Below are 8,503 nucleotides of genomic sequence, written 5' to 3'. Positions count from 1 at the left end.
AGACCCTACCCGCGAACAGTACCCGGATCCGCGCCTCGGATCCGGTTCCTCACCCTTCTGACCCGCGACCTGCACCTTCGACGCTAGGGTTTCGCGCCGCCAGAGCGGCGCTGCATACAATCCGGTCGATCTCAGGCGTCGTCGCCTACCAACTGCTCTCCTGCTGGCGACATCGTCAGCCATTGCTGCTGCTCCGGTGAGCCTCCACCCGACACCAGCGTCGCAGCGCCGCGATTTCCGCCTAACGCCGCACCCTCCGTCTGCACGGTCCGGCACCTCCAGCAGCGTCAACGGTCGGCAGCAGCTCTCGCTTGACTCGGCTTGGCGTCCCCGGCAGCAGCAACGAATGGCGACAGCAGCGGCTCCAGCGTGCGGCAACAGCAGCGGCAGCGTGCCACCCGCCGGGCGCGCAGCGCGCAGAGCGCGCAGGCGCAGCCCCGGGCGCGCACCGCCCCTGCCCGCTGCTTCCAGCCCTCGCCCAGCCTTGCCACGCCTCGCGCGGCCGCCTGCAACCTGATTCCGGTGCCGGGCTCCCGCCGGAAAGTTTGAATTGGCAAACAGCCTCATCCCCGTTCTTCGTGTTCTTCGTTTGTTCTCCAAAATTACAGATTACAACAGAAAAACGAATACAATTCGAAAATCTAATCTAACCACAGATTTTCTCGTGGTGGAAAAACAATTACAACGTCAAACCGACGTATTCCACGAATCAACGAATCACGAAGAACAACAGCAGTTAAAAACAACGCACATTATTAATCGTACATAAATTAATAATAGAGCCAAGAAATTAAACCTGGCTCTGATACCAATTGAAGGAATATTAAATTGAATTAATACCCGATTGCCCGATGATCGTTTCTTGGATTATTATTAATTCATCATACAACGATTAATTCCTAACATGCTCCTATGAATTTAACAGCTGCACACAGGTGTTAGGAAAACTTACTTGAAAATCGGATGCACAGATGGTTGATGATCGCGTCGAATGATTCAGACTCCAGCTCTGATCTTCTCGACTGTATCCCGCTCAATTCCCAACGTTGGATGGACAACGAGCTATGAGAACTCCCAAGACAGAAAAGCCAATCACGTTTTTCTGCGCCCCCTCTCTGCTCTCAAAACCCTAATTTTGATCAGTGTATTTTCCTGAGAGCTGACAGCTGTATTTAATAGATAATTAAATACGTATGGGGCGCTGCAATCTTTGTGATAGGCGACTTCTGCCCTACTTGGGCTAGGAGACATTGGGCCAGCCCAGGGACCAGATACAAGGAATAAAGATGGGTCTCAAATAAATTAATTTATCTATGGTCAGCCCAGACCATAATTAATTTATAAATATCAGTTCATTCCACTAGAGAACCGATACTGACTTACCCCTTTATTGCCGGTGATGAGTTGGGGCTTGTATTTAGACTTATTAAATCTCCGTATTTAAAATATCCGACATCCATTAATTAATTAGAGCTCTGACAGCTTAAATTAATTAATCTCTTAATAATTCCTTAAGCAGTACCACTCAATCTTTATTATTACGCCTGAACTTAATCAACCTGCAGGGTTTAGCATAATAAACCTTATTGAGCTCCTTAAGGGGATGTCATTATCCTATACCGGATACGGGTACTAATACAGATAATCAAATATCATATATTAACCGCTATCACCCAAGATACAGAGTACTCGAGTTAGTATTTAACTCTCGCCCATAGTAAGTCAAAGTGATATACGAATTAACATATATATCTGAATACTTATTAGTATTAAGATTTATGAGTCACCGAGATCTTGATTCTTCACTTAAGTCAGATAGAAGAATACATCTCAACTGTTGGTCCTATCAATACGTAATGACGTACCAGTATAGACAAGTAGCCAAGACAAACTACTTCCATCTATACTGCAGCCTAAACCAATAACTTGTCCTAGAGTTATTTCGGCTGTGATCATATTATATCTCTTAAGGTTATTCCAATTATATGGTCTTCTGTGATCTACAACACACCATATAATCTACTTATACAGAGATAAAGAACATACATATGCAATCATGAACACAATCAGATAGGAGATAAGAATAGTGAATAACAGGAATCATTGTATACAAGCATAAAGTTCTTGCTTTCAGTATACAAATCCAACATTGATTCCTCTGACTAGTGATTCCTCTGACTAGTGATTTCTCTGACTAGTGATTTCTCTGGCTTCCCATTTTGCTGCTCTGGCATGCGGGGCTTCGCTTCTCTGACGTGCCAGAGTATGCACAAAAATGTAATTCTTAGCCCAAACTCTCCAAAATTTGCACTCTTCATCTCGAAATCCTAAATCTCCTGCAAAGCATAAAATACACCATAAAACGCACTAATTTCCAGAAGATTTAACTTAAAATATGCACATGCAAGCCCCTAAAATTAGAACAATTAGGCATAAATCAGCGGCTATGCATACGGACCTTAAAGGGAGGATGAGGGGCTTAAGATGGAGAGAGAGAGGACTAGGTTGGAGAATGAATAAGAGTACGTGAGATGGGTGTGAGAGGCGAAAATCGAATCAGTGACAGTCGTGAGGACTAGCACTGTCGATTTGCCAAAACGAGGTCTTAGCTAAGAAGACCATGTGAGGCTGGGGATGCCGGCATACAACGAGAGAGAGCTCATTGTTGTTGCATGTCATAGAGGTGAGCAAGATATGTGAGATAAGCTTGATAACCTCCTGAAGCGTAGAAGCTTTTTGGCGCCTGGCATTAGGATGGAAGACACTCTTGTCGCTGGATATAAGTGAGGGTAGAAACAAGCTTGACGTCGGAGAAATGTCGATATCCAGTGGAAGGGTCCTGTGTAGACCAGTTGTGCGAGCATTATTCTCCCACTCCATGACTATTTTGTCATTGATCTCTCCATTGTTGGAACGGAAGTTTTCTGTAACTTTTGGAAAGTGTTCTCACAGAAGTTTCTGTGGAAAGTTGTTAGTTGTGATGAAGAAAAGTTGTAAGTGTGAAGTATTTAAAATACTAAGTAAGGAAGATGAAAAGTTTTTCTAATATTGTGCCTAAAATTATTTTGAAGAAATTTTTTACGTCCGCTGTCGCTGCAGAGGACGGAAGCTTCAAAAAGAAAGATAAATTAATAAAAATCATTACAATTTGTCAAATCAAGAGATTTTCAAGATTTTAATTGCAGAGGCACAATAGTTGGATTTTATCAAAATAAAGGATCATGACAAGTTAAAATATTTTTAAACGTAAAGGTACTTGTCCTTCTCGGATATTTCATTTCCAACAATCAGTTAAAGCATTTTAAAAGCAACTGATCAGTTAGAGAAAGATTTTCAAAACTCATAACTGAATTTAACTGAAATATAAAAAGTCATGTAAGTTAGAGATACTTACTGGTCGACTGATCATTGTAGCCAGTCGATACCACGATGTTTGTTGACTTTTCTGAAGAGGTTTCGTGACGAAGGCTTATCTTCTTTGTTTGCCACGTCATCAGTTGAGGAGCACCTGTTGAATGAACAACAGTTGTCATGACTGCAGTTGAAATCGTCAAGACCAACATCAATCTTCGGGGTTGATGAGGCCGATCTTTCCACAAAGATCGTTGAACCTATTTTTTGGAAGAGCTTTGGTCAGCAAGTCTGCTCTCTGAACTGCGGTCGGAATCCATTCAACAGAGACGTTCTTCTTTTCTACATGGTCACGAATAAAGTGATGACGGATTGCGATATGTTTGACTCTGGTGCGGTGAACTGGATTATGAGAGATTGCAATACCACTGGAGCTGTCGCAATAGATAGGAACTTCTTTTTCGTCGATCCCGTAGTCCTTTAGTTGTTGGACTAACCAAAGAAGTTGTGAGCAGCAACTTCCAGCAGCAACATATTCAGCTTCAGTTGTAGAAGTGGCGACTGAAGTCTACTTCTTTGAAAACCATGAAATGAGCTTGTTGCCTAGGAACTGATAAGTTCTTGAAGTTGATTTTCGATCAATTTTGCATCCTGCAAAATCTGAATCTGAGTATCCGGCAAGCTTGAAGTCATCGTCAGCTGGATACCAAAGTCCTATGTTGGGTGTGCCTTTGAGATTTCTTAGAATACGCTTTGCAGCGTTCATGTGAGCTTCCTTGGGATCTGATTGATATCTCGCACAAACTCCGACTGCAAATGCAATGTCTGGTCTGCTAGCAGTCAAATAAAGTAGTGATCCAATGATTTCTCTGTATTTGGTTGAAGATATAGATTTCCCTTCAGATCCTGGATCCACCTTCCAGTTGGTGTTCATTGGAATCTTGACTGATTTCATATGCTGAATGCCGAACTTGTTGATCAGTTCTTTAGCATACTTTGACTGGTTGATCAGTATTTCTTCTTTGGTCTGCTTCACTTGTAGTCCTAGAAAGAAATTTATTTCTCCCATCATTGACATGTGGAATTTGTCCGTCATAATGTCAGCAAACTTCTTGCACATCCTTTCGGATTTGGATCCGAAGATGATGTCATCGACATAGATTTGAACAAGTAGAAGTTCTTCTCCTTCTTTGAGTGTGAACAGGGTTCTGTCAATTGATCCCTTCTTGAATCATTGTTCAACCAGATACTAAAAAAGAGTATCATACCCCGCTCTTGGAGCTCGCTTCAATCCATAAAGCGCTTTCTTCAACTCATACACCTTTTCTGGTCCAACAACTTCAAACCCTAGAGGTTGTTCTACATAGACTTCATCAGTGAGCACTCCATTGAGAAATGCATACTTCACATCCATTTGGTATACTTTGAATCCCCCTCCTCCTTAATAGAACAAACAAACGCCTAGCTCACCGAGCACGGGGGGGTTTTTCTCACATTCCCAGTCCAAAGTAAATTGCGACAGCAAAAATCCAAATTTTTGAGAAGCGATCGAGGCCACTTATAAATCATCATGGAATGAGTTAGAGAGCTTTGGATAACCGATTGAATCAAACAAAGTCTACCCGCCATGGAAAGCTGAAGCCCTTTCATCTAGCAAATTTATTTAAAATGCGATCACGGATAGAACGAAGATGAGAGGCACAGGTCCGCCCCCTGAAGATAGGAACACCGAGATAAGTGAAGGGCAGCGTACCCTGCGCGAAGTTAAGAATTCCCTCAATTGATTATTATAAAAAGAAGTACTATTTTAATATATAAAAATATTATCATATAGAAACATTATAAACTATATGTCACACTCAATTTTTGAAGGATTAACTGTAATTGAGGTGCGACCAATACATAGAAATAAAAAGGGAAGAATTTTGCTTAGTTTGAGTAACAGGATATTAAGTCGGGCAACATCTCTTTGAATGAAAAAAGGAAAACATCGAATGATGCTAGTCAATCAATAACATGCATGAACCATATGATCACAAGTTTGATGTCATGCTTGTGATATAACCAACATTCATTAATATAAAACCTGAAAGTTAAGGAGTCTAAGCTCTAGAAAAGATGTCATTCAAAAACAACATAAAAGTTTTAAGTTATAACAACGAAGAAAGTGTCTTAAGTCTTAAACATTACCTTAACTCTGCCTCATCAGCACCAGCCAGTTAACCTGAAAATATTTGGGCTAAGTACTAATGTACTCAGTGGGCATGTAGCTTTTTAAACATTTTACATTTTTGTAAAGACAATTTATTCAATCATTCATAACATGACTTAGAATGTTTTTAAAATAAAAGTACTTCTAAGCATGTAAAAGTATTTCATTTCTTAGTGCTCCATTGTTACACTCTTTTTATGTTAATCGCTTTGATCCCAGACCTTTAGCCACTAACGGATCATTTTATCCACAGAGGGCGTAACCTAAGCGAGCTCCCCATTTGGGGCACATGCTTCAGAACACATCTTGTCGAGCACCCTTATAATACCTCACACATGCTTAGTGCCCAATGGAGTCAACCCACCGAAACAACTAACATGTGTACACAATTTTCAAGTGACGTGTTGGTCAAAATAGAACCTGAATTGATTCATTTACGAGCCTCATACAGAGTAGAACGCACAATAACGTTTTATTGGATAACAGATTTGCATTTCATGAAACATTTAGAGCTTATATCATAAATTTTGAAAATAAGCCCACTTGGATAGGAAAAGCTTGAAGTAAAAACGTAACTCATCTCGAAAAAGTAATATTAATCCTCTTAGTCAACAAAGTATATAAAAAAATATATTTTTAATGGGTCCCATCATACTAGCCTTAAGCCATAGTGGAAGTGCTATTAACTCTTGATTCATCACATCGAGTTACCAAAATTAGAATATAAATATTGAAAACTAAAACTCTCAGCTAAGGACACCAACAATATCATTGCTTAACTTTTCTTTGATAATTGGATTAATTTATGAAAATAAATTCAAATCATAAGTGCTTTTATGCGCAAATGCATAATGCAAATTTATTTCATGCGTAACTCACATATGGATCTTAATAATTAATAATTTAAACTTCAATTTTTAACTCATGTGAAATCAACTCACTTGAAATCACTCGACTGAAGTCAGTTTAAAAATATTTCAGCTTGTGGAACTGTCTTATAAACTTCTAAGTTTATTAACCAACGTATTAAAAATACAGCTCGGCTTATTAATATATAGTTGCTGATTTTCAGGTTAAAAACTTAACCCACAACACTTCAGCTCAACCATTAAATTAATAATTGAAAGCCCAAGCTGACTTATAAGAAAAAGGCCCATTTAACTCAACTCATCCTTCTTTTATCTTAAACTATTGGCTGACTCACAGCAGCACACTCATCTCATCCTTCTTTTATCTATATTTCCTTCTAAAACCTTACGCGCACACACACATGCTAACTCTCTCATCTCTCACACCGATCTCTATCAGCTGCCTCTAAAATTCTAGTGACGACAGCTGGCTTTGGCCGGTTTCGTCTGTCACCACTCATCTTACTCTACACACGAAAATAGCGCCCCAAGCCCTAGTCTCTAACTTCACTAACTCCACCTTCTTCGATTTCCAACGACAGCGGCCAATAGCTTCCACTGTCGTTGACAACAACAAGCCATTCGCATATTTGCTGCAATAGCAGTGGCCGCCCCAAGTGACTCTTATTCATTTCCTCTTATTCTGCGGTACAAAGTTCCCCATTTACCTTTCTCGGTCAGATGACCCATAGTCAATAGCCGTTCGTCGTTCGTTGACTCCCCGCCTCCAGCTAACACTCAGTTTGCTTTCCCCTAATTTTTTAGTACTCGGACTAGCAACAGGGTTCCGTCGCCATTGGACCCTTTGTCCAACTTGATACTCACACAACCGCAACAACATCGACACTAATTTCAATTCTTAGTTTAGTTTATATCAACACTACGTGTACAACTTTCAAATTTTAAATCATGTGGGCTAAGTACAAATGTACTAAGCGGGCATGCAACTTTGAAAATATTTCATATTTTCATAAAGACGGTTTATTCAATCATTGATAACATGATTTGGAAGATTTTTTTTAAAAAAGGTACTTATAAGCATGTAAAAGTATCTCATTTCATAGTGCACTATTGTCACACTCTTTTTGTGTTACTCACTTTGATCCCGGACTTTAGCTAGTGACGAATTTTTTTCTTCTATTTCTTGACCTGAGGGCGTAACCCAAGCAAGCTTCCCTTAAATAGAATTACATGTATTGTTTCTTCAACATTTTCAAGAGGAACTAAGAAGGAGATTGTAATACCCCGTTTCCTCAAGCTAAGTCTAAAATAATTTTCGAACTTAAATTTAAGATGATTCACGCCGGATTGAGAAAAAGAATTTATTTTAATTCCAACAAAAATGATTTACAAAAGCATTTGTAAATTTAATAATTAAATTATATGCATTGCATATTTATTTAATTTAGCATTCAAGTATTTTCACGAGCTATTTATTTAGCGAACCCTGAAGTATTATTACAGTCCCGATATTTTATCCTGAGGGATTTTATTAATCCAATCAACACCCACACTTTACACTCTTTACCAACTACCCTATGCCTGTCAAATTCCCTTTCCACCCACTCCCTATAATCCTCAAAGGTCTAGTCCTACTTTATAGCCTTTTGAGTAAAGCTTGTCTAAAGCTTGTCTGCCATGTTCTTCTGCCAAGACTATAGTGCATTCATTATTTCTCAATTCACGAATTCTCTTTTCCAAAAGAAAGGGTAATGAATAGAAGGTTCTCTCTTCCAATTTTCATTACTTCTCAATTCATGAACTGGAATTTCAGAGCCTTAAACAGCTGCACATTTTCGGACCACACAAACCCAGATTCATATTGGGTAAAGCATCTCCATTTACTTTCACAAAACCACAAGAAGTTTTCAGTAACAAGAAACAAACATCCCACACCGTCTACTCAAGGTATTATCCCCTTTTGTTTAATTCTCTAAATCACCAACACAGAATCCCAACACACACAGTTACTTGACGTTTCACTATATGTTTACAGGATATGTTATATGTGAAATGAAATTACAGATGAATA

The sequence above is a fragment of the Salvia miltiorrhiza genome, chromosome 1, assembly GCF_028751815.1.
Source record: "Salvia miltiorrhiza cultivar Shanhuang (shh) chromosome 1, IMPLAD_Smil_shh, whole genome shotgun sequence".
Taxonomy (NCBI): Eukaryota; Viridiplantae; Streptophyta; class Magnoliopsida; order Lamiales; family Lamiaceae; genus Salvia; species Salvia miltiorrhiza.
The sequence above is the reverse complement of the archived record's forward strand: the minus strand, read 5'-3'. Positions refer to the sequence as shown.